This window comes from Propithecus coquereli, unplaced genomic scaffold, assembly GCF_000956105.1.
Source record: "Propithecus coquereli isolate 6110/MARCELLA unplaced genomic scaffold, Pcoq_1.0 Scaffold88, whole genome shotgun sequence".
Taxonomy (NCBI): domain Eukaryota; kingdom Metazoa; phylum Chordata; class Mammalia; order Primates; family Indriidae; genus Propithecus; species Propithecus coquereli.
Window position 1 is genome coordinate 3,627,041 of NW_012155062.1, and position 25,420 is coordinate 3,652,460.

The window sequence follows — 25,420 nt, forward strand, 5'->3', positions numbered from 1 at the left end:
TATTTGGGCTTCACAACATTGAAGAAGCCACAGAGGAGTGAGAAAATGAAAGTCCCCCCAACAAAGGATTGAGCTGTGACTTCTTCTGAGAAAAGGTTAAATCGACCGGCTGTGTGTCTTGGAGTGAAACAGGAGAAGGGCCTCTTCCCTTTTGACTGAGCCAGTTAGAATAATTCATTTCCTAAGGCAAGCTACCTGTGACAGTCGCAGGTGACCTCCCCGCCTGCTAAGCTCGGATGATTTCCCCTTCCCACTGCCCCAGCGAAGACAAACGCACTGCCAGAGACGGGTCTGCAGTGTGGAGGAAAAGCAGCCTCCCTGCATCTGTCATTTAAAGCCTCGCTCAGAGATTTTACTGCTTTCTTCACACTCTCGCACTTACATAAATACACCCACACAGTACAGGCAAGTTCCTCAGACTCCCAAGCGTTTCTTTTCCATTAGGAGGCATTTTAAAACAAATTAGCACCCTCCCCAAAAGCCTATTGGCCTAAATGTGTTTATTACTTTGTTTGCTGCTTTAAAAACTCCTCCTAAAGGCTTCAGACGAGACCCGGAGTTCCTACAGCGCTGAGCGCACCCTTCATCTGTTGAGGAATACACACATCTGACAAAGACTGAAATCTTTTTTTTTTTTCCCTCTTGACACAGCGGCTGGTGACACATAAATGTACTTTTTTCTTTTGACAGAGTAATAAAAATCTCATTATCTCTGAATAGGCAGCAATTTCGTTATCTAATCTTTTTACCAAAAGGTTAGTTAATTAATCAGAAACAAATCCTGATTATTATTTCAATAGAATTAGAAAGACAAATCACCAGAGTACAGCTAAATAGGGCAGGCCTGCGGTTTCACCTGCTCATTGCCATGCAGGCCCCGTGACTGTCGGGCTCCTCCAGGCAGACAGCCTTCGGAGCAGCAGCCAGCAGATGGCCAGCCTGCCTCTGCTCCGACGCCTGTGATCCCATTACCTCACTGAATCCGTTACCAGGGTAACTGTTAAATTGCTGTGAAAGGCATGGTAATAAAGTAACCTGTCACATTGGCAATAAAAGGAGCAGAATTTTCCTGTTCACTGAACTTTGCAGCTCATCAATAGTCACTTGATGTAGAAATTCACCACTACTCCTGGGTCAGCCACAGGAATCTTTCCATAAGGCTTCTGAAATGCAAAGGAAAGTTTATGTGAACACAGGCAAGATAGAATGAAAAGCTGGATTCTTAGCTGCATGGAATGGATGCTTCCGTCTTTTCTGTGAAAGGGCTCTGGGAGCTTGAAGAACATCAGATTGCTCCCTTTGTTGTTGTTGTGTTTTAATTTAAAGCATGCTAGATTAAAAAAAAAAACCCCTTTGCTGGGGAAAGACAGCTGTGATTAATTCAAGACTGGGAAAACAAAGCACAGGGCAAAAAAAATTCCTTTGTTCCTAAAATCTGTCTTTTTCAGATCCTATCTTATTGGTTGTTTTCATTAAAGGGTCATGGTACTTAAAAAAATGATTTGGATTTGAGCGTTTAAAAAAAAAGAATGGAAAGCCTTAGTTTTCACAAACTTGAAGAGATGAAAACAACAGCCCCCCCCATCCCACCCCAACAGTTAGGGCCCATCAGTTCTAACTGCAAAGAGATAAATGTGCCCTGAATGTATGGCATGTCTGTGTCTCTCCCTCCTGTAAATGCCCTGCAAAGATTTCTATGTCACAGATTATAGCGGTGACACTACCAGGTGTAAGATCCACTACAATTAATTGAGGTTCTTTGAGGTAAGAAAGGAGAATACCAAACACTCTCTCACTAGTAAATTAAAGAATAAGTAGAAAACCCCATTTACCTCAATTACATTTTGCAGCCAGACCTACAAACACACATAGAAAGTGGGGTATATCCATCTAGCCCTCATTATTAGGCATTTGCAGACTTCACGCTTTTGGCTTCATTTGGTGCTGTCATTAATTAGGCAGCATTAACCTCAGAATACTTTGGAGCTTGCCTATAGAAATAACTTTGGGCATGCTCCTTTTCCTCCTCTCTCCCTTTGACTTGCAAGTGCGTACAGCTTGTTATTAAAAAACTGACAGTATTTCTTTGACCAGCCGGCAGCAGACATAAACCATACTTCTAGTGGTAGCTGCAAGCCATGAAAAGAAATGCCTCCAAGCAGGAATTGTCCTCATTACAGAGAGCTCAGCAGGGGATGACTACAGAGCTTCAGTGGCTGGTCACATCAGACAGGGCCTTCTATTGGCATCTTAGACATGACGGTGCTTTTAAGAATGAGGTGGCAATGTGCACAGATGGAAAAGTGGATGGGTTTCCAGTCAGAATCAGGAAAATGAAGGCTATGGCTTCATGATACCTGAATTTGTTTAAAGATTGAAAATGGTTTCTATCCTGTTGGAAACAATTCTCAACCATGGAGTCACAACACACACACACACATACACATACACACACAGACACATGCACACAATGGGAACTGTAAAATGTGTGTTTTACCCTTGATATTTAAAGTGTTCCCTATAATTATTCTTCTCACCCTTCTGCATCTTGATAAGGTTCCTGAGAAAGACAGAAAGAAGTAGAATTACAGAGGCACTACTTGTGAACAACCCCCCAACCCCCAGTGGTGTGCTGCCAACCCTATGAAGGCTTTCCATGGTTCCAGGGCAGGAGAATGTCGTCTTCTACACCAAGGATTGGCCAGCTAAATTTGGAAGAACAGGATCCAGTATAAATAATCACCAAAAGTGAGCTACACCTTCAGATCAGGTGCTGTAAATACCAGTGGAGCCAGGAGGTACATAAATGTGTGAAGTGGATTGGAGGTGAGAAAATGGGAATGATGGCCCTGTGGTCACCTGGATAATCCAGTCCTTCTCTAAAGGGACAGTACTATTTAACTGCCATCCTTGGTTTCCATGTAGCTAAGAGGAGTCCACTGTCCTCAGATGTCTTAACTTTTTAAGAGAGCCCAAACAAGAACTTTTATTAGAAATTTTCAATTTTTGAAGTCCAATTATAGTAGTTTGCTAGAGCTGCCATAGCAAAGTACTACAACTGAGTGGCTTAAGCAACAGAAATTTATTTTTTCATAAGTCTGGAGGCCAGAAGTCTGAGACCGAGGTGTCAGCCAGGTTGGTTTCTTCTGAGGTCTCCCTCCCTGGCTCGAAGATGTCTGTCTTCTCCCTGTGCTTTCACATGGACTTCCTTCTGTGTCTGTGTCCTAATCGCCTCTTCTAACAACACCAGGCCTTTTGAATTAGGGCCAATCCTAATGACCTCATTTTAACTTAATTACCTCTTTAAAGACCCTCTCTCCAAATACAATCACGTTCTGCAGCACTGAGGGTTAGGACTTCATATGAATTTTGGGAGGACCCAAAAATTCATCCTGTAATGCCAACATATGCCAAACAGAACTTTGTTCCAAGGAAAATTTTGTCAATGATTATAATTATGCAAAGCTTACGATGTGAAAGGCATGTTTGTGGGCCCTTTCAATTTATTAACTTATAGAATCCTCACAGCTTCCTTATGAGGTGGGAAATATTATTATTCCTATTTGACAGATGGTACCTGAAGGCAGAGTGAGGTTAAATAACTCACCCATGCAGGATCTGGTGAAGCTAGGATTGAAATTCAGAAAGTCTCTAGTTCATAGTATCTATTTTAGCTGGTTCAGAGCATTCATGGCAAGAAATGCAGTACTATGACCTTGAGCCTATAGAGTAGAAGACACTTAAGAGTTGACAGAGTTTTTAGTTTTTAATCTTCAGAAATGCAAATCATCCTCATAAAATCAGGCTTATAAGAAGGGTCTGTGCATGCACAATTATTCTCATACCATGTGATTGGTTAGGCCCTTCTGTTGAAGCAATTAGATTTGAAATAACATAGTACTCTTTAACATCTAGAGAAGATTTGGAGACTGAAGAAAAGGAAAATTTCATTAAATTAATTCTAAAGATATTGGCAAGAGTCTCTGGGTATCTGAGATAATTACCAGGACCAAGTTGGGAAATTTCTGGAAACACTGTAATTTATGTTTGTTTTGGTCAGTGTCATTGCTACTTCTCTCTCTGGCCACCGTTAGCATAAAAACTGAAACTGAAAAAAAGAAAAGTTTCAGTCTATTTTCCAGATCTCTAAAGAAAGAATTGGAGACATCATATCCTACTTAGAAGCTAGTCTTGGGACACCAGGACCCGAAAACAAGATGGTAGCCCAGGAGAGTAAAAGTCTGCCCAGAAGCTATACATAAAAGATCAGAATTCTGTGAGGAGGAAGTTTGCATTTCAAAACTGGTATCTGAGGCTTAACCAGGTGGAGAGACCTGTGGGCATCTTTCAGACATCTTCCTATTTATTTTTTCTGTCTTTCTCTCTCTCTCTCTCTCCCTTCCTGTCTCTTAGAGTTATGTGGAAGGGTAAAGCAATAGGAAAAAAATGGGTTTATTACCATTTTCTCCTCCTGTTCCAATGAAATGAAGTAATTTCTCCACCGGGCCCATTTGCATATTTAATTGATTTTCTTAATCAGACATTTTGGGAAAACAATTGAGCTTTGTGAACTTTTGGATGTTTTCTCACTGGAGACTTGAGAGGCACACACCCACTGTTCTTTGTATTTCTAGACTATGTCATTGCAGCACATATTAAGGCAATTTTTTCATGCCTTCTATTTGCATGTAATTTTCTTCCATGAGTGATTTTTTTTTTTTTCACTTCTTGTGTGCTTACACGAAGGCATAACAGGGAATGGTAATTCTGTTTCAAGCCTCTGAAACTTAGCAATTTGAGGCTGTAATGCCTAAAACTGTTATCACAGGTCCAAATGAGACTATCATAATTGTGATGTGTACCAACTCAGAGCAAGCTCTCCTTTACTTAATATAAGAAAAGACTTTGATTTGCTGAACAATTATGTGATCATCATAATAAGCATTTGTTTTAATTTGGCTGAAATCATGTCCGAAACTGAAGAGAAGCAAGCATGAAGAGAGTGGAAGGGAATAAGTAGGACAATTTTGATGTGATGTATTAACCTAAGAAATACAGAGATGTTTCTGAATTACATTTTTTCCATCAAATTCTCTTTAATTCAGGATGTTATTAAAAACCCTATTTACTAGCACTTATGTATTTAAATTTGTAAGGATATTTTCCTGGTCTATATATGTTCCCTCCTAGGTGCTATTACTGCAATTTGATGGCAATCACAAGGTGACAAACTCTAGTGCTTTGGAACAATGTCAACACTAAAACAACTTAGGTGTCCTCTTACCAGTTTCCAAAACAAAATAGTTACGCATGCAAGTCAGTGCTATTACTGAAAGAGCATATTCATGTATGTCTGTGTTTATAGTAAAAAGATTGAAAAATGTATTATATTATTTGATTATTTCTGGGTAGCAGGATTCTGGGTAATTTTTCTTTTATTCTATGTTTATTTCTTATTTTTAATCACTGTGTATATATATTATACACACACAGACATAAATATGGATGACCTCCCCATTTGTATCCTCAGCTTCAACATCTTTAAGCCATCAGCTCTTTCCACCTCTCATGTAGACATTTTTACTTGGAAGTTCAGATGAACTAAAAAGATTCCAAGCTGAACTCATTATAATATCCAAAAATTATTTCTCTGGTTCCCCTATTTCTGTTCATAAGCCATTTTTCCCTCAGCTACCCAAATCTAAATGCCAGCAAGTCCAAGGGTGGTCTTGGTTTCTGGTCTCTAACTTCTCACAAGTGACCAGTCAAGTCCAGTGGGTGCTGTCACCCCACAGGCTGTAGATCCCAGGCTTCTCCCCTAGTTACCTTTTCTTCTGGTTACCTGTAGAACTAATACCCAGTTCCCGTTATTTCTCATGTTTATTCTCACAATAAGCAATCAGTCCACTGGCTCTTAAAACATATTTCCCCCTCAAGTTAAATTATTTGTAAAGGTCATAGACACAGTTCTGATACAACCTCAATCGGGGTAAACACATGGTCATATACAGGATTTTTCTCACCTGTGCTAAATAATGGTAAACAATGCTCTCAATCTGTAAATGACTTTTGTCATTTCGAGCTGTAATCTTCATCCAGCATGATTAAGTCTATGTAAAACTTAGGTAGTGCTGATTTGCTGGGCCTGGTATTCTAAACATGCTCTTTTCTGGTTTTCACACTGTTTTCTAGAACTTAAGATAGTTAAACAGAAAATTAAAGGAATTATTTCATAAAAGTATATCAACCCAGCCAAACCTAGTAAGCATTGTAATTAAAATCATTTTGGTGTCCAGTGGACTTGGTAAAGGAAGATGAATTTATTGACAATCAGCTGTGGACAAAAAGTAGATTGTAACATGGTAAATGTGGCCCGTATGAATTTCTAGGGCCAGTGTGGTAGCAGAGCACCTAATCAGGATAAATTTGCATAGCTTTCTTCACCTCTAAGCAATTAATGACAGGTTTTTTTTTTTAATTATTTTATATGGGTCACATTTATAATCATTCTAGTAAGAAAAAAATTAAATCATTGAATTATTCAGAAATTGATTGGTTATATAACAATCAAATGTAGATATTCTGGTCACTTACTGTGTCTCTAGGGGCTATTAAGCAGGCAAGGAGAAATGTGTCCTGCCTGTGAGACGCACTTCCAACTTTCTTAAAAAAAACATCAAAGGAACATGTATCTACTTTCCTGCTTTAGAATCTGCTGACATCATCTGAATGCAATGAAGCCACAAAGCATAGAAGATCTTCTTTCACACCGATTAAAACTTAACTAAGGAGACTCTATAATTACTGAAATCCATTCTACTTTAAATTCTCTTCACTTTGCATTCAAATTTCAACATAAATATTATTTACAAAAACATTGAAATATTCAAATATAATTTATTTTCATTATTCTTCTAACATTGAAACAAAAACCTTTAAAATTAAAAAAAAATTCATCTGGTAATGATTATTGGATTAAAGCCACACTTAGAACAATTTTTCATTTAGAAATATTTCCCATTTCTGTTTAACAATCTAGGAGTCCAAAATGGGAAAACAAAATTGAAAAGAAAATAAAAAACCCCATAAAACCTACTTGGGCCTTTTGGGAAAATTGCCTTAATATCCTTATTTATGAAGAAGTTTTTTGAAAGAAAAGGATAGGAAACTCTAAATGATAATTTGCTTTGGAGGCTATCAATTAACTCTGCCCAGATTATTTTCTATTAACATATATTTTTAATTTTATATCTCAGGGATGCTGATAACAAAGCCTTTTATTTTGAAAAATATATCAGCATCCTAACTTTAAAATTTGTGGAGACCATGGCTGTGTCCAAAGAGTTCTTTCTCCTTGTTACCTTTGGAAAATCTTGGTTGGAGGATGTATTTTTACCATCTTATTTATTTCTAATAATGGAAGTAGAAGCCATGGAAATTTAAGCTTGGGGCTATCTCTGCCTATATATATGGAGGTACCTCAGATATCCCTTGAATCATAATAACTATTATAGTACATATTCTATATGCTAGTAAAACACTTATAAATATTACTTTTCTACTTTTGACTTTTTATTTGAAAAAGTGCTAGAAATAATCGGTAGCAATATCATACAAGGAAAAAAATCAATAAAGCCTCTAAGCTTTTAAACATAAGTGGTGCTAATTTTGAGTGTGAATACAAAATATTTATATTAAATAGCATATACATGAGAAAGTGTCCATATTTTAAATTCACCATACTGTATTAATTTATATGTGTGTTTTGCATTCTAGAAACTAAAGTACATACAATGCCTCAGGCTAAAGAGTGGTTCTAATTATTAGTGATGATTCAAAGCATTGTTCATAATAGTCAATATTGAACAGAAAAAAAAATCTTGGATTTTTATTGGCTCTGCTGTTTTACAATACAAATTCAAGCTCCCTAAAGAGATGAGACGTGTCAAGTAGTGCTTTAAACACAGACTCTTAAAAACATAGGGAATGATTATTTCTGCAAGTTTTAGTTTGCAGCAGCAACATATGCAGTGGCAGCTGAGTACCGGAGGTTGGAGACCAGGGATCTCTTGGAACCCAATAAGGAAATTGTGACTTGCATGCAAAATGCAAAAGAATCACTTTTCCCTAGTTCTAAATTATGCTGAGACTTCAGGGAGATAAAAAAGACAAAGAAACATATTGCATTTTCTATCTGATGATCTTCAACAGAAAGCTAAGCAAATTAAGATGAAATTAATTGTATGAAAAACATCCCCCCCACCCCAATCCATCAAGTCATACTGAAAAATCTTTCTTTTCTGTGGCAGGTAACAGTGTTGGCTACATTTCTTTGCTCATTAAAAAATACCATTTTTATTGTGTCTTCTCAATATATCAGAAAATTCAAGGCCACGGTGAAAGATCAAGGAGAGAATTTATTCCTCAGGTGTCGACTGTGTTCCCAAGTCATTCAAGCATTGCTTCATCTCTCTATGGCAGCCTCCGTACACTCTATTCAATTATAGGCTGCAGCCATGAGGGATCATGTTTTAATCTGTGTATAAACAAAGGGATAAAATAAAAACATCACATTTACAAATTCTAAAGATGCTGCTTTTATAATCTGGTACCAGGAATTATTGCAGTTGTATTACTTGCTTTCCATAATGGGAAGGAGTAGGGCACGTCTGCATGTAAAGCCAGGCGTCCTCATTATAAATGATATACAATTAATGTGAAAATCACCACCCTCTGGAAGACATCTAAGACTGCTATACAGGCACATATTTAATGATAGCTTTCTTGTATTAAAAGATGCACATTTGCACATTATTGCCTTTCTAAAGAACCTGATTCATTTTGTTGCCTGGAAATAGGAAAAGAATCAGAAAAGGTGAGCTCAGCTTTCTAGCCATGGTCTAGTCCCATTTTAGGTAGGCTTCTGGAATCTAAATGAGATTGGTTTTTTTGAAAATGAAAATTGCTTTGGGGAAGAATGGTTGCCACAGTCAGTGTGCTGGTATCTAGATGCAAACAAGAGCCTATAAAATCCTTTTACAATCTAATGACTTGTTGTGACCCACCTGCCAGCTACCTGAATCATTTAGTATACCTCAATAAAAACTGAACTACTTTAACACTAAATGTGATTAAGGCTTTATGCTAGCACTTAATTAAAGCTCTCTGCATTTTTTTGTTGTTGTTTTTGCATTTCCTTTGAGCATCAATTTTGCATGTTTTTTGAAAAACAGCAAGCTAATTTAAAACATTTAGGAAGAGATCCTAGAAATAGTATATCACAGCCTATAAATAATGATGATATTTTTCAAATTTGTGGGGCAATGACAAAGCTCTTGTTGGTCTCTACTTCCCTGCAACATTCCAAATGAAAGAGAATTCTTCTATCAGAAGATTATAAATTTTCCGTGTTGGCATATGGATGCATGTGCTTGATCATAGAGGACTGAGAAATCTGATTCTTATATGACCTTTTTTTTTGACCTCGTTATATGGACCTGTAGGTCCATATAAGAGAGAAGCATAGCCACATGACCTTTTATTGTTCCCTTAGGTCAAAAACATTAGTAATTCCTGTTACTGTGAAATAATCAATCAATCAGGGTTTTTTTTAGAATTGGACTAATGTTATTGTGAACTTCCGTCTGTAACAGAGAAGTGACAATTCATTCACGTTCGAAAGCTACTCCCTCAATGTTTAAATCGATAGCCAGCCAGATCGGAAGACTGCAGTCATGCTTGGTGCAGACTTCCTACCTTTCTTTAGTGCCTATCTTTTTTGACCAGAAGAATGTAAGTGTGCTAGTCTTGGGTCTCATCTAGGGTTGGTCAGACCAATTAGCTGGGCTGTATTTGCCAAAGTTCGTAGACAACAGACTGAGACCAATGCATGACAATAGTACACACGTGAAAGGAAATCTCAACCCTGGCTGAGGCTTACATTTGGTTTCTTCCCAACCGCAGAGATATACATTTTGGTATCCTACTGCAGAGCATTAAGAGGACATACTTTATTTAAACAATTGTGTTTAAAGGGGGGGGTGGCAATTTAGTTCTGTTCACTGTGTAGAAATGGAAAACATTTCACCTCAGTATTTCTTTTATATGTGTATAGATAATGCTAATACCTACATTTGAGAAATAATATGAATGACAGAAATTTGTATAGGCATAAATGAATGCTAATGCCTATACTGGATAGAGAAAATGAGTGATTTGACTTGCTTTATTGATTGGTTTACAAATTATGTTTATGGTTATATAGAAATTGTGGTTGTCTTGTACATGGCTAGTTAATTTGCCACATTAATCTGATAGTAACAGAGCTTAATTTCTCTGAATCCTCTCCAAAGTAAATATGCCTGGATTTTCCACCAGTATGGTTGTTCTGAAATGTTTCCATTTCAGCACAACTATTAATATCTATTGGCCAAAAACATAATTATTGCAATAACTCCCCACTACGAAATTTAATTAGTATTTCCAGGTAGAAGAGAGTACAACTTAAAGTATAACTTAAACTTTCAACATGGCTCAAAAATGTCAAAAATCACTGATTAAAGACAACTATGTAATTGAAAAGAATCTATTCAAGATCTTGCTATAAATAAGCTCTCTGTATCTATCTTATCACCAAATAAAGACGGAGGCGTGTTGCTGGTGAAGTGTGGTGTAAAACTGACTCCAGTATATGAAAGACAACTTTTATTGGAAGTTGGAGACAACCTCTGAAAATATTTACTAATAAGCAATCTGAAACCTCTATGCTTTGCATTGAAAACTTCTGTAGTATACTTACCACAAAAGATATATTGTCATCAAAAACTGAAACCCTTGAGCTTTGCTCTATAAGTACAGAAAATGCAACATAACCTCTTTTGGTTGATGTTTTATTGATAAAAATTGAAAGGAGACCTTCCATGAACTTGTAATTAGTTTACCATGCAAAGTGTTGACAAAAGCTCTAGTTTAACACCCTGCATTTCCCCCACGCTTGGCTGAATGCGAACAGTTCCTGGTGGCAATCATGCTGGGTCATGAAACTAATTGTGCTTTGTGAGGGTGAAAATTCTCAATTTCCGAGCAGGGGACACTGCTGCATGACGGATGAATGTTAGAAATGTGGTATGCTGTGCTCTTTCATCTCTGTCACTGGGTATTTATTCTGACTTGGCTTCTAAATTATTCATTTTCTTTAAGCAATCAATATTAATAATCTGATTTGCTCTCTGGCATTTTTAGTCACACTTCTGTTTAACTGACTGTAAATAAAGGTCACTTGGAGGCTTCCTGCTGCTGTTCAGAAGGTCCTTGCCTAATTAATTCCCAACACTTTTTTCCCTATGACTGTGATTAGCAGTTGCAATCAGGTTGAGCAATTAGCTGCCTCCCTGCACTGTGATTTGCTCCGTGCAGCCCCCAAGATGAGGCTCCATTCGGTCATTCAGTCTTCCCTCTAAAAAGAAGCTTGGGTAGGGAGCAAGGTTTACAAATTTGCAGATAATTATATAGAAGATTATTGAGTCCATCTGCCAGCTGCGTTAGTAATCTCCTTGTTTAGGGTCTTCAAATCCTGAGCACCTTTGGAAGAGCATAGCTTGCTGGTGTTCTGGAACCAGAAAGGTTGGCATTCTAATCCAGGATTCACCACTTACAAGCTCTTTGACCTTGGGCAAGTTATTTGCTATCTTTGTCAATTAAGAGTAGTACTTCCTCAGGGTTTGTAGTGAAGATTAAATGACACTAAATTCAGGAATAGATTCAGTAAATGTTTATGAAAAACCAGCAAGTTCTGGGTGTAGGCTGTTTTGAAGAAAATAGACATGATAGTAGTGGGGAAAGAGAATGACTGCATAAACAAGTAAATTCATAAATTGTGATTAATCTTATGAAAGAAAAGCACTAGATGCTATGAGAGAGAGGATTTAACTTTAGATTGTGTGGTTAGGAAAGCCTTGCTGAGGAAGAGAATTAGGTTTTCTATATTTTAGGAGCAGAAAGTGAGTGTGTCTACAGTGCAGTGAACTGCAGGTAGAGGGCATGGCAGGAGGCAGGTTGGTGCAGTTCCCTTGGCCAGCTCGCTCATTCAGAGGACAGGATGGCAGAGTGGTTGGGGCTGGGTTCAAACCCCAGCGCCACCACTTACGAAATTCACGACACTGAGCAAATCATTTAACCTCTTCATGTCTCCCTTTCCCACCTCATAGGATTGTTGAGAACACTGAATAGGATTATATAAAACATTCAAACAAGGCTTGAAAATAGTAAGCACCTGACGGATGGTAAATATTATCATTGGATACTGATAAAAATTTGGATTTTATTAAGTACGATGAGAGAAATCTGGAGTGTTTTAAAATCCTTTTAAAAGTCAGGGTGACTATAAAATTTTCCCTTTTGGTAAATAGTATCGAAAGGGAAAATGGTGAAAAGGAGGATTCTGATTGGAAGGCTACTTCAGAAATCCAAACCCTTGCTCCAAGTTGATAAAAGCAGACATGGAAAGGTGCAAAAAGAGAAGAAGCAGACCAAGTACCCCACGTACAGTAGGAGCTCAATAAATGTTATCAACACTCTGGTAATTTACTTGCCCAGTAATTACCCTTTATGGTCTTGCACCAGGTGATGATGAGCACTTAGGTTCTACTTAGATTATACGCTACTTAATATGTGAGAAGTGTAATCATCATCTAAACGACTTGAGTTTAGTGGTCTCAGTAGTGTCAGATATATATGAGCAAACAGGTTACATGATTATTCATTTTGGGCAGGTTTTTAAAATTTTAAGATGCTGGGAGTCAGCCTAAAAGGAGCATTTTATGTGTTATGCCAGGTTGTAGCTGGCTATGAGGTAGACCCAAACTGGCAGAACTGGAAGTGGGTAAGAACTGTGTGTGTGTGTGTGTGTGTGTGTGTGTGTTGGGGGAGGGGAGGTTGTCAGGGCCTGATGCGTGAAGTGTGGGGTGTAGAGCAATGAAGGACAGTGATCCCGGTCAGTAGTGAGGCAGAAGGCACCATGGTTAGGAGCAGGTTAGACTCAGAAATCAGGAGGACAGCAAATGAGGAGCATCCAAAGTTAAAGCAGTCGAAGGGTAGGATTCGCTTATTAATTTATTCATTCATTTAACAGTGATTTATTGAATGCTTACTATATGTCTGTTCACTCTTCTGGTACCTGGAAATTGAGACACAAAGGACAGAAATGTGTGGCCTTACGGAGCCCACATTACAAACAGAAAAAGCAGATAAACAGGTGGTGAATCAGTAAATTACTGTGTTAAAAGATGATAAGAAAAACAAAGCTGGAATGGAGTACTATCTGAGGGCCTTTACCTACCTCAATGAGGTAGAAGCTACTGGAAGGTACTGAGCAGAGAGCAGAGAAATGGCATTATTTATGTTTTAGAAAGATCCCTCTGGCTCAGCACAGACAGACTTCAGAGTCAAAGGAGATCAGTTAGGAGATCATTGCAAAACTCCTGATGCGAGAAGATGGTGACTGGAACACGAGTGGGCGCAGCAGAGGGGCTAAGAAGTGGTGGGATTCTGTATATGGTTTACAGGCAGAGCCAACCGGATTTGTTAATATTTACTCCTGAACTGGATGTGGGATGTGAGAAAAAGAGGCAAGTTTCTAGTGGTGAGCTAGAATTAACTCACACCAGCTAAGAAGAGCTGATTGTACCATCTCTTCTTAACTCTGCTTACAGAAAAGTCACAATGGTAGCTTAAAACCAGAAAATCAGCCATGGTTAGAATATTTACACCATGGAAATCAGCAAATGCTATACACACACACACAAACACACACGTACACACGTATATACAGTTGACCCTTCATCAACATTAGTTTGAACTGTGCAGATCTCCTTACACACAGATGTTTTTCAATAAATATATTAGAAATATTTTTTGAGATTTGCAACAATTTAAGAAAAACTCATAGATGAACCATGTAGCCTGGAAATTTTAAAAGATTAAGAAAAAGTTAGGTATGTCACAAATGCATAAAATGCATGTATATATTTGTCTGTTATCATTTACTACTACAGAAGATATACAAATTTATTATAAAAATGTAAATTTTATCAAAACTTACACACACAACATAGATGATACATGGCGCCATTCCCAATTTAGAGAAATGTAAACGAACATAATGATGCAGTATTAAATTATAACTGCATAAAATTAACTGCAGTAATACTGTATGACTGAAATAATTTTTTAGCCACCTCCTGTTGCTATTGTGGTGAGCTCAGGTGTTGTGGGTATCCACTTAAAATGCCAGGTGATGCTAATAATCTTCTCCATGTGAGCAGTTTGCCTCTCCAGTTAATTGCTTATTTCAGCAAAAAGTAATCTCTCCCAGTTCTTGTGTACTTTTCATCATGTTGAATTCAATACTGTAAACCTTGACTAACACCATGGGACACATATGAAGTGCCACAAGTGATGCTGGAAATGGTCCTAAGGAGCAAAGTCATGCCATTATAAGAAAAAGTTTAATTGCTTGAGATGTACCATAGATTGTCCGTAGCTGCAGTTGCCGACTATTTCAGGATAAATGAATTCAGCATAAGGACCATTATATAAAAAAAAGGAAATTCATGAAGCTGAATTTTACTGCAGCTACACCAGCATTTATAAAAACTTTGCACTTTTTGTGAATACCTGTTTATCATATAGAAAATGCAGCTTTTATGTGGTGCAGCATTGCTATAAGAAAGGCATGCCTATAGGCTCTAATATGATTTGAGAAAAAGTGAAGTTAATATGTAACAACTGAAAGCAAAGGAAAGGTGAAGGGTCTAATGTTCGAGAATTTAATGCCAGCAAAGGATGGTTTGATAACTTTAGAAAGAGGTCTGGCTCAAAAAAATGTCACGATAACAACAAAAGCAGTTTCTGCCAACCAAGAGGCAGCAGATGGAGTTCCCAGACTTCATTAAGAAATCATTGAAGAGAAAGGAATAGCTTTTTAATTCAGACAAAAGTGCTCTATACTGGGAAAAAAGTCACAAAGGACACTTATTGGTAAGGAAGGGAGGCAAGGACCCAGGTTTAAGGCAGAAAAGGATAGGCTAACTGTATTGTTTTGTGGGAATGTAGCCAGGTTTATATCATGACTGCCCTTATCTGTAAAGCTTTTGTTTCAGGAAAATCCTGGGACAGCATAGAAAAACCACTGCCCAACCTGACAGGGAGCCGAGAGACGGAAGCACGACTCAGGCAAGTCCAGCTTGATGAGTTAGATGAATTTATTAGAGGTTACTTACAAGGGTGCTTGCTACTGGACAGCACAGGGATTTCTTCCACAGGAGCTTCTTGCTAACAAAATCTGAATCTGCCTACCCTGAGGCATTGCTTTAAATCTCTTCCCAATGGGTAATGCAAAGTTTTTACAATGTATCTTTGCTTATTTACAGTGAAACAAATCCTGCAGGCTCAGCATCATCATGATACACTGTTGTCATGCAACCCATGTGTCGTGTTAACTGTGTTACAATTTTCCACTAGGCAGAGATTTTAGTATTACAATTAGCTGAAGGGTACATAGGACAATCAAAGTAGCTCTAAAGGAGTCAGGACTGGTTTGAGCTGGCTGTTTCAGGTCAAGACCGTGCTGGGCACTTCTATGGGCCCAGTGGTTATCTTGGTACCTACTTAATCTACTTTGTAACAATGTTCTCGAGCACTTTAGGATAGCACAGTGTTTCTGTTATGCCATGGGGAACTTGCATCTTTCCCTCAGTTGCTAACTCCTGAGCCTTGGGGGCCGGGGGGTGGGGGGAAATAAACACCAGCTGCCAGTCTTTGGGTTGTACAAGAAGGCCTGGACAATGAGAATTCTTCTTCTGGATTGGCTTTTATCCATGCTTTGTCCCTGAAGTACCTTGTCAGTAAGGGACTGCCTTTTAAAGTTCTTTTGCTATTGGACAATGCCCTTGGCCACCCACAACACCTTGAGTTCAACACCAAAGGGTACTGAAGTGGTCAACTTGTCCCCAAACACAATGTCTTTAATTCAGCCTTGAGATCAGCCTCAAGATCCTATAGAAAGGATTGCCAATGCTATGGGAGATAACCTCAGTAGAAAGAACATCAGAAAGTCTGGAAGATGTCATCATTGTTATAGAAAAAGCTGCGGCAGCTATGAAGCCTGAAACAATAAATTCCTGATGGAGAAAACTGTGTCCAGATGTAGTGCATTACTTCACAGGATTTACGATGGAGCCAATGAGGAAAATCATGAAAGAGATTGCGGATATGGCAAAAAGGTGGGGGAGGAAGGCTTTTAAGACATGGATCTTGGAGAAATTCAACAGCTAATAGACAAGAACCAGAGGAATTAACAGAAGATGCCCTGATGGAGATGCGTGCTTCCCGACCATCGCCAGATGATGAGGAAGAGGACATAGAAGAAGTAGTGAGAGAAAACAAACTGACGTCACATAATCTGGCAGAAGGTCTCTGAGTGTTCAAGGCTGCTCTTGGCTTCTTCTACAGCATGGACTTCTATGATATGAGCACTGAAAGTAAAGCAAATGGTGGAAGGATTGGTGCTATATAGAAATATTTTTACAGAAATGGAAAAGCAGAAAGTCAGGAATTACAATGTATTTCCACACAGTTACACAGAATGTGCCTACATTTTCTGCCTTCCCTTCCACCTCTACCACCCTCAGGACAGCACGGCCAACCCTTCCCTTGTCTTCTTCCTCAGCCTACTCAACGTGAAGGCAACCAGGATGAAGACCCTATGATGACCCACTTCCACTTAATGAATAGTAAATATATTTTCCCTTCCTTATGGTTTTCTTAATAACATTTTCTTTTTTCTTGCTTACTTTATTATAAGAATACAGTGTATGATACATATAACGTATCAAATATGTGATCAACTGTCGTGTTATGGATAATTCTGGTCAACGGTAGGCTATTTGTAGTTAAGTTTTCAGGAAGTCAAAAGTTATACATGAATTTTTGACTGTGCAGGAAGTCCATGCCCCTAACCCCTGCATCAGTGAAGGATCAACTGTGTGTGTGTGTGTGTGTGTGTGTGTGTGTGTGTGTGTGTGTATAAATATATATAAAGTATAAAACAGTGTGCATATACATGCTTTTTTTCCTGAAGAGTTGTTGTGAAGTACCTCATAGGATAATTCAGAGATTACAGTAACACTTTGGGCTGAACATGTGGAAGGATGGAGTATTGTCAAACACGATGGAGAAAACTTTAGGTGGGCCACATTTCTGAGGGGGAAATCTGGAGTTAGATTTTGGATGTCTTAAGGGGTTGACAGTTTGAATTTGGGAGTCGTCAGCGTATACATGGGCCTTAAAGTCAGGCGCCTGAATGAGATCACTGGAGAAGGGGATCACCTGGGGAGAGTCAAGGACTGGTCTGTGGAGCACTTAGAAGTTACACGGTGAGGAAGGACCCGCAAAGAAGACTGGGAGGCAGGCACGTGTGAGAAATGCACTGCTTCAAAGGTCAGCTGGGTCACCAAAGTGAATCTAATCGTTCAGGAGAAAATCACACCTTCTGTATTCATCTTTTAGACCCTTTGCTGAGCCTGAAAGGGAAAAGTGTATTTTGGGCTTGGGATTGGTTTTGAAAGTAGTGTTCTCAGTCTGCAGAGTAAATGGGAGGTAATTATATCCTGAAGGAGACATATATGTCCACAGGTTGGCACCAGTAATAACTGGAGCAGCTGCAAAGCACTTAGAGTTCCTGGAAAGCACTTACTTATTTGGGAGGATTTGCATATTATCAGAAAGCAATTTGAAGACAGAAAAAATTTCTTTGGCAAAATATCCTCCCTGAAGTGTCTAAATGGGCATGCCCGAGAAAATTTTACTTTTCTAAGAAAAATCTTATCATTAAGTGGCTGGATGAGGTCCCCATTTTTACTGCTGGCACCGGAGCTTCCTCTTCCTGACAGCTGCAAGCCGAAGCAAGTGTGCCTCTGCAAGAACAGATTTCCTTTTGCCTTTCTGTTCTGTTGAGCTTGTTCAGGTAATCTCACGGGAGATCTGACAGCTTTCTCTAGGTCCTGTAGCATTTCTTTAGCACTCAGTGAGAAACACAGTAAGAGCGAAGAAAGCAAGCTGATGGTGGTCCCATGCAGAGACCTGCTATGGGCTATGTGAGCAAAGTCTGCCTGTTTCCCAAGTATCTGATGCTCAGAATTAGGACTAGAAGTAGCAATTCCAACACTCTGTCATTATGACAGCTCAGCTAATGAATGCAAATGTTCAGCATAACCCATTTACTGGCCAGTGGATGATTTATATCACTGAGATATGTTATAGAAAATGTCAAGTGCTTTTAATTTATGGACTGCATGCACAGTTCGTGTGGCTAAAGTCTCTTCTTCCTGACAGACAGAACAGGGGATGGGTATCTTCCCTGGTATATCCTATGTTGATAGGAAAGACATTTTGACAACCTACACAATTTTGTCCTTAGATAAGCTCGTTTTTGTGCTCCCTGGATGATCAAAAGATTCTGTTCACCCAACTGGACTTTTTCCCTGGTGACAACACAAGGTAGAAGACCTGCTAGAGAAGCTGCTTCCATACAGCACCTTGTCCCTGATGAAACTCATCAGCAACTCCTCGCAAGTATTGTCCCTAGAGCTCATCTCCAGAGAGCCCTCCTCTTCTGTCGCGAAGTCTCGGGTATTGACTGCTCAAGCCTCTACATTTCAGCTTTCTCCTGATGACAGACATCTGCTTGGCCTCCCTAATGGTACTGAAATATGTCCTAATGATCACAGGAAAATAAGAGGCTAATTTAGACTTCGGATTTCAGGACTAATAGTTCTTTGTCCCACAATATTTTCTACAAGGATGAAAATGCTCTATGTTTGCATTGCCCAATGTGATGGTCTCTAGGTATGTGTTGCTATTGGACAATTAAAATGTGAATAGTTTGAGCTTCTGAGTTTTTATCTTAGTTTACTTTATTATAATTAATTTAAAATTTTAATTACCATGTGGTGATCGTATTGGACAGCCCAATAGATGCAAGGCCTCCTAGGCCTTTTTAATGACCCTGAAAAATCTATTTAAGTTCTTAATGGAAACTTCCAGCTTTGACATGTCCTTTAGGAATCCCTTTAGACAGGACTTCGCTCAAGAGAGAAATGTGTGGTTCCAGCAGGCAGACTTTGAAAACCTTGCGCCCACTCTGTCTCCAAGGTACCGGTCCACGCATGCATCATAGTTGTCGTATTATTAAATTGGGGTTTAGGAATTGAAGTTGTATGACTCCAGAAATCCTCATTCTGATCTTATTTTACGTCACTTCATCTCCTGGAGTATGACTCCATAAAATGTGAATGAATGGTGCCCTCTGGAGTTGTGCAGCATTGGTATGTACACAGGACATTTGACAAATTTCTAGACTTAAGAGAAATTGTTCTCCTGCATTTTGGGGATCTACTGATTTCTCATATGGTCATGAGTCAGGGCAGGAGAAACAGTGCTAGAGGCGGGTGGGGGACGCTACCTGGACTGTGACCCTACCTCATCTTAGATACGTTGCTTTCTAGCCTCACTGTGTACATCCTGCCTGATCACCTCCTCCCATGTTGCTCTCAAGATATGAGAAGATGTGGAAGCCAGTTGTGATTTGCTTTGTAATCCAAGGCCATCCATTCAGATTTTTTAAGCCAGCGTCTCTCTTGCTGGGATTTCCTTTGTTCATGGGCTCATGATAAACAGCACAGACCTGGGAGTCTGAATTCTCTAGTCCTGGATTTTCCATCTCTTAAGTAATTATGCTTCTCTGAACTTCAAGTTGGGAGAATCAAATAAAATGATGGATGCAATATTAGTAAGTATGTTATTAAGAGCAGAAAAGAAAACTTTAAGGGCTATAGGCCTGGCTTACTGTCTTTAAAATAAAAAGTTTGCCTCTCTAGGTCCATGATGTGAGATACGGGGCAGGGTCAAGACTGGAATGGAGCCAGGCTGAACTGGCTCCACCCTTTCAGAGGGACCGGCTCATCAGGTGGCTGTAGTGTCTCATCTCATTGTAGCTGTGAAGAAGCCTCACTGTGCACTGATGACTAACTTATCTGAGTCCAGGGAGACAGATCACCCCAGCCACCCAACACACATACAACAGGTTACATGAAACGGGTTTATTACTTAGAGATAGACAAAAAGGGACAACAGAAGCCTAGGATTCATTGCGAGCTCATCCCCCAAGGCTCAGGGAAGCTGCTCCGGGTGGATGGAGTGTTTGATTGCACATGCCCCACTTACACCACAGCTACGGGACCCTGCAAGATGACCCACTTTGGGTTTTATCCCTGGTGGTCATAAGATACACTGAGCTAAAGTGTTAAAGGTCATCCTGTTATGGGTTGGGGGCACTGGGGAGGGGCAAAGACAGAGTCCGGGCTTTTTCAGCCACCTTTTCCCTAATCTGAAAATGTGCATTCCCAGCATATTCTACAGTTATTTTTGAGTGCTGAAAGTGAGAAAGTGGGTCAATTCAAGGACACCAGGAGAACTGTCCTGCACAGCTTTCGTGGGGACCCTACAGCACCTTTGCCTACTTCTGACAACTTTTCAAAATCTTTTTTGTCTGCATCTGCTCCATCCAATCCTCCAACTATTTTGACCCAGATGACATGGAAGTGAATGAGGCTGAGAACCCATCTGAGGATGCTGGCTATCTAGGCTTCAGTGGACTGACTAGAGGGATGAATCCTTTGCACAAGGTACAGGACCCACCTGTGGTGCACGGCTTGCAGGTATCCCTGGGGAAAATCTTCTGAGGCTCTGCCAAGTAAATAAAAATCACAATTTGGCATCCCCACTCTGATGGTTAAACTGTCTGCATCAAGGATAAGATCTTGCACATTGTCCTCAAGCACGGGTGGAATAAGTCACTAGGGGCTCCTTCTTCAAAGAGGACAAAGCCATGCCTGAAGACAAGCATGCAGATATTGTCTTTGTGCTCAAAGAAAACCCTGTGAACACCTCTACCAAGATGGCACCAATGTGTTCTACAGTGCCTTGATCAGACACAAGGAGACGGGGCCTGAATCAGGGTCTTCGTGTGTCTGTGGGATAAGGGGAGTGGTACATGATGATGCGAACGTTTCTATTTCTTCCTACAATCCGGGCTTTTTTTTTCTTTCTTCATTGTTTTCTCTTTTCCAGTTACTCGACACCCAGCCTCTTCCTTGCTCTCTGCCCTTTCTTTTTCCCCAGCCCTGGGTCTCTTCACAGTAAACATTCCCACTTTTGATGGCTGAGAGAACGTCAGGCTCCACAATGATGCCATTAAGCCAAACTCCATGAAGAGACCCTCTGGAGAGACTTCCCATCCCCAAGGGAAGTCTTTTGCCCCATGAGGAGAAATCTTTGTCTCGCACGAGACAAAATCTTTGTCTCACAGACAAACTGACGTAAGCAGCACCTACCCTACGTTTAGGCTCTGTCCTGGCTGGTCCGGTGTCCGTCACAGCAATACCCCGACCCCAACACAAATACACCTCAACACATGCCTACTCTGTCTGTGTCCACTGGCCACCTGCTACTAGTATAAATGTTATTATAAAATCACTGTTTTCAGGAGAATGTTCCTATTCCTGGTTCCCTTCAGAGCTGGAATGCATGGGACAAGAGAGCTGGCCTTGGCCAGGGAATCAACTGTCATGTCCAGCTGTGAATCTAGTTTCAATCTGTGGCAGGAGAATTACCTACATACTACCTGAGGATATGTAGGGATTTCTTGCCCAAGCCTGTAAATAGTGTGTTCTGTTTCCCCTCCTGTCTTTGCTAGGATATTTCCTCTACTCTGTCTTTCCTTAGGCCTTCTCCCATCTGGGGGAGGAAGAGCAGAGAAGGGACATTTCTCTACACTATTTCTACTCTGGGTCCATAACGTCCAGCAATTGGATAGCCTGGGTTACCGCACACATATCCATGCACATGTACCACTCATGCAGGGCAGGCTGGGTCCTCATTGGTGTTGAGATAGAAGGGGAAGGGAGGTAACCTGTGACCAGGACCATTGAGTGTGAGTCACTTTCATTTAGGGCTGGGAGGTAAATAGGCCCACAGAAGCCTGCTTAAGAGCGTTTCCCTCTACACACACACAGAACTGCAAATTGTGGGCTCTCTACTGCTCTAGCGAGCAATGGAGAGTACTAATACAAGGGTAGAAGACAGGCAAGTGGTGGACTGCAGTACATTTTCATTACGCTAAAAGGTGGGGAGCAGGCCCATCTTCCAGCTTCATCAGGAAGGGAAGGGGCTCTTGGGAAGTGCCAGCTCTTCCTCACCACCAGGTTCAGGATCATGGAGTTCTCCCCACATTTCTGAACCCATGCCTAGTCACCCCCAAACTCCCAGTTTCCACTTTTGTGAGATGTAAAGCTACTTGTTCTCCTGCCCTTCCTGGAGTCCGAGTGAGGAATTTCTGGCCCTGTTACATCTGTGTAGCTCCACCTACCTTCCATAGCTGTGCAAGCAATGAGAGAAGGTCTGGTTGAGCCAGATCTTGTGATGGGGTCTTTACTCCATTTTCTCACTTCAGTAAGCCCCTAAATGCTTTTGTAGTATATTTTAAAAATAATTTTTTGGGGGGATAACAATATTATGAAAAATAAAGTAGTTAAAATATGTGACATATGTATGTGGTCATGGTTTATATACAAGATAACAATGCATTCATGTTGATGCATTCACTCAGTGAATTAATTTTAACTTATAGCATTCTACTTAATGTTTATATCATAGTTTATTCTTTCCTTATTGACTGACATTTTTACTGAGTCCAGTTTTTTTGTTATTATGCCCGGAGAACTCTTGTACATACATCCTGGAGTACATGTACACATTCTAGTCATCTTTACATTGCAGGAATTGGTGCCTTTCTGGACATTATAGATATAAATGAGTCACTGTTCAAGTGACTTGACTTTTCATATATTTAGATCTTGGCTCCCTAGGTCCATGGTGAGCTTCCTTGGGCAGAAGTGATGGGCACATACAGGATGTTCAGTAAGCTGCTGAGACCTCAGTAGAATGATGTCAGGCATGTGGCTAGTATAGCACATCTTCCATATATGAGGGGTTATCATGGCTTTATGACAACTGTTGGAGGAGTATACAACCCTGGAAGTCCACTTGAGCAAAACAGAGATGGAGTGGTTTTTAAAAGACAGCCTGTAAGTGACACTCACAATGACATGTCACTCACTTTAGCCTTCTTTAACTAGGCTAATTCTCCAGCTCTGAAAGAAAGGGATATTACTCAAGCTATCATGGAAACTTAGAATTGGCAGGCCTCGTCACTCTAAAGAAAGAAGAGTGCTGGAAAGAGAGAACTCTCTGCGTTTCCCCAGTGATACCATGCCATTCCACACATTCCTACACAGCTCTGCCTGATTTCTTCTACCTAAAATGCCCTTCCTCCCTGGCAAGCCTCTAAACATCGGCAGTGCTCTTGTATGCAAGAAGCCTCCTAGCCTGGGTTCAGGTTTCTTCATATCACACCGTGCTTTTTATATTATTAGTTAACTATAGAAAGTAATTCTGCCTCTGGAATTGATGGAGCAGCTCCTATCGAGCCAACTGTGCTATCAAGAAGAGCTAGATAAAAAACACAAAACCTTCTGTTTGAAGGTGCCAAGGAGCTCCTGAGGCAGCAAGGACTGGCAGGGTAAAGGGACTCGGGAGACAGAAAACCCATTAAGGTGAACATGACATTTTGCACTGCTTTTCCCTTTGGAGCATTTGCCAATTTATAGGTAATAAAGCTCTACAAAAAAAGGAAGGGGATTATAAATATCAAATTTATGCTATTGGTTACCCTTGAGGGAAAGGCAGGATGTCTTGAGATAGGGCACAAAGTGGGTTTTTAAGGAACAGGCTGTATTTTATTCCTTAAACTGGATTGTGGTTAGATAATCAGTTTATTATTTTTCTTCAAAGCATGTATGTATACATCTATACACACATATATAGCATATTCTTCTCTATCTGTATTTAGCATAAGGAAAAAAGGAAAGTAAAAGAAAACAGACTCCAAACTAATAGCTTTTATCCACAGAGAACAAAATTCAGCCCCCCAGTGTGATTTTGTACTTCAGCAGTTTCCTCCGAGAGCTGCTAGAAAGCCTGCTCTTCGTGTCCATCCTAAGTAACTTCTCCTATTCCCAAGTGCTAATAAAATTCTCCAGAGCTGGAAGCTCCATGTTTCTAATCCTTAAAAAAACTAGGCATCCACCGAAAGGAACAAAAGACATTGTATAATGAAGACATCTGCACTCGAATGTTCATGGCAGCACAATTCACAATTGCAAAGATGGGGAAACAACCCAAGTGCCCATCAATACATGAATGGATTAATAAAATGTGGTATATGTATACCATGGAGTACTACTCAACTATAAAAATCAATGATGAACTAGTACCTCTTACATTATCCTGGATAGAGCTTGAGGCCATCCTCCGAAGTGAGGTATCACAAGAATGGAAGAATAAGCACCACATGTACTCGCCATCAAATTGGCACTGACTGATCAACACTAAGGTGCTCACATGGCAGTAATATTTACTGGGGGTTGAGGGGCTGGGAGTGAGTAAACTCACAACTAATGGACACTGTGAGCATTGTATGGGGGAAGGGCACGCCTCTGATGCTGGCTTGGGTAAGGCAAAGTGATAACATGTAACCAAAATGTTGGTACCCCCATAATATCCTGAAAAAAAAAAAACAACTTTTAATCAGAAAGAAGTGTATTAAAGCTGGATGTGTGGCCTCATTCTAGGAGAGATTAAAAAAGAATGTGAGGAAGGCAATGTTTAGGTGGAGGCAGAAGAAAGCATGAGGAGTGAATTTGTTTACAGAGTCATCGTGTGTGACGATTCTTACACCTGTATACCTTTGCACATATACACGTATGGTAATGCACACATACATTTGGATTATGGGTACGAAAATTAGGAAGAAGAGATAAGAATAGGGTAAAATGAGATTAGGAAAGGGTATGGAGATGCTGGCTGAGTTCATGAAGAGATGTAATTTGTGAGTTGAAGACAGAAAAAGAAGTAAACAAGAATGGGGAAGGATAAAATGTAAGAGAGGGAAGGAATAAAATAATCAATAAAGTTAATATCACTTTAGGGGGAAAACTCTTTATAGAACAAATTTCCATTGGAAATGAGAATAGGAGAGGCTGTGGTTTCATACCATGAGTTTCACGTTGCTGCCAGATTGCCAAGCAGTTTTTCCTTCATGCCCTGCCTTCAAAATTTGCAAAGAATCACCTTGGGAGAAACATATTACCATAAGGCAGTTGTGGGCACACATATTTGTAATCTTTTTGTTTCCTTAAACTCAATACTACTTAATATGTAATGCTTCAGCTAAGAGGATATCACT